At 42.1% G+C, this 2452-nt stretch overlaps 1 non-coding gene across 1 annotated transcript; it reads right to left on the bottom strand.

The window, feature by feature from the left end:
* Positions 1-1217: 1217 nt before the first annotated feature.
* Positions 1218-1323, bottom strand: LOC131167146 (small nucleolar RNA R71). The gene has a single exon (XR_009140005.1). It is a non-coding gene; the product is annotated as a small nucleolar RNA R71 (small nucleolar RNA).
* Between the last annotated feature and the right edge of the window lie 1129 nt (positions 1324-2452).

The following is a 2452-nucleotide window of genomic DNA, read 5'->3' as shown; positions in this document are numbered from 1 at the left end:
ATGATACCCTAGGGTAAAGGATAGCCTAGCTAGGGATTCAATCACTTATACGGATTAGGCTACGATTCATGTACAAGGTGATCTCGTGATTGTTGTGAGTAAGTATACCTTGGTTCCCGATCGTGCTTCGGACGATTGGTGCACCTTCACTACTCTATGCCATCTAATGGTTTTCTTAGTCGTTAGCCTAAGATGGATAGCTAACCAGACATAGCTAGCATGTACGACAATCTGGGCATGATTTATACTCTAAGATATGCTTTCTAGGAGTAGTGTTAATATAGATTTACTGCTTTCAAGTAGTTGTTAGAAAAACCTTTTCAAAATCTCACCTTTTTACCTTTTACATGAAGTGTAGTAAATTAGGCTAGAAGTGGTTAACAACTGCACACTAGTACTCAAGGATCGTCACTTGACTTGCTCACTATTCTACTGAATTTGGGAGTAGTTAGGTTTATTAATTTTATATTTGGTAGTTAAGGACCCAAGCCTTGGTGAGCCTACCAAATTTTGGCGCCGTTGTCGTGGACCGTGTTACGGTTGTAAGCCAATTTCTAGTTTAGAGTATTATACTTTGTTTTTATTTGTTTTCTTTTATTTTTCTTTTTGTTTGATACTTTGAAGTCTTAATTATGTGCTGCATGTGTATATGCTGGGATTGCTCTCTTTGGTTCCTGAGTTAGTTCCTATGGACCCTGAGATTGAGAGATCCCGTAGGTCCATTAGGAAATCTACCTTTAGTCCCGAGTTAGCCGAGTCGTCCGAACTTAAAGTCATGGCTGAATGTAATTCGGTTTTTTCCTTTCAAATTTCAGAACCTTAGGCTTCCCACCAATCCGTGGTGGAGGAGCAACCTCTTCGGCCCCTTAGAGACTATTGCGCACCCAACACATACACCTTGCTGTCTTGTATCCGATTTTCAGATGTCGAGTTGGCTCAATTTGAGATCAAGACTTCTATCATCTCGATGCTTCCTAACTTTTATGAGAATTTGAATGAAAATCGTTATAAGCATCTTGATGAATTTCTTGAAATTTGTTCCACCATACGAATATATAATTTTGATGATGATGCCCTCCGATTGAGACTATTCCCATTCTCTCTGATGGATAAGGCCAGATATTGGCTGAATTCCTTAGAATTGAACTCGATGACCAATTGGGCCACCATGCAACATGAGTTCTTAAAAAAGTACTTTCCAATTGGGAAGACTAACCAGTTGAGGAAGGCCATCACTAGTTTCTCACAATTGGATGGGGAACTGTTTTTCCAGACATGGGAGCATTTTAGGGATCTCTTGCGCAAATGCCCACATCACCAAGTCCCTAAGTAGCAATTAGTTCAGACCTTCTATGAAGGATTAGCTGAGTGAGACCGGTCCATGGTAGATGCATCTTGTGGAGGTACTTTCCTCACCAAACACAAGAATGAGGCTTGGGCTCTCTTTGAGAACCTCACCGAAAATTCTCAATAGCATGCTTTTATTGTTCATAGACCATCCAAATCTTCATCTTCTAGTTCTAAGGGGGTTTATGAGTTAGCAGCCAGCCATAACCTTGCACCCACATTGCACACCATAGTTAAAAAGTTAGACCAGTTCTTGTCCTTAGGATAGCAACCAGAGCGTGTGGTGTGTGTAGAGGTGTGTGCCATTTGTTCTGATCCTTCACACATGTGTTATAATTGCCCCCATGCGCCTCCCCCCGCTTGAGTTTGTGTAGGAGGAAGTTCAGGCCCTCCACAATTGGATCAATAGGCCATCCAATGATCCTTATTCGAACACATACAACCTTGGGTGGAATAAGCATCCTAATTTCTCCTGGAGGCCACAAGCTCTGGGTTTCTAAGCTCAAAGACCTCAGCAATCATCCATTACTCCACATCCTCGCCCATATCAAAATGCCCAAAATCCTATTATGTCTGCTCTTAGATCTTCATCATTTTAGCAACTATCTCCTCCTCAGTCCAAATATAATTCTTTTCAGAAGACGGTGCTAAAAGCCCTTAAGGGCATTGAGGCTGATCGCCAAGTAAATCGGAAATTACTCCACTCTCACTCCCAGTCTGTTGCTAACTTAGAAGCCACCATGGGAAACTAGCTACCTCTTTGAGTAGAAGAGATGAGGGTAAGTTTCCAAGTTAGCCTCTAGTGAACCCTAAGGGCCAATATAGGGTCAAATGTGAGACGACTGCTAGACCTTTGTCATATAATGAGCAAGCCCAAGCCGTGATCATTCTTCGAAGCGATAGGGAGGTAAATAATAGGGTAGGGGAGAAGTTAGACCAAGAAAAAGGGTAGAGAGAAGACGAGGGAAGAGCCTGATGATGAACCATGTGATCCTTTTTCTCCTAATCCGGTAGCTGATATCGATACACCTACCCTCTCCAATGATGGAACACTTCCCCATTATGTCCTTACAATGTCATTCCCTGCAACTCTTCATGCACTCTC

Source organism: Malania oleifera, chromosome 10, assembly GCF_029873635.1.
Source record: "Malania oleifera isolate guangnan ecotype guangnan chromosome 10, ASM2987363v1, whole genome shotgun sequence".
Classification (NCBI taxonomy): Eukaryota; Viridiplantae; Streptophyta; class Magnoliopsida; order Santalales; family Ximeniaceae; genus Malania; species Malania oleifera.
This window is presented reverse-complemented; position numbering and strand designations above follow the sequence as displayed.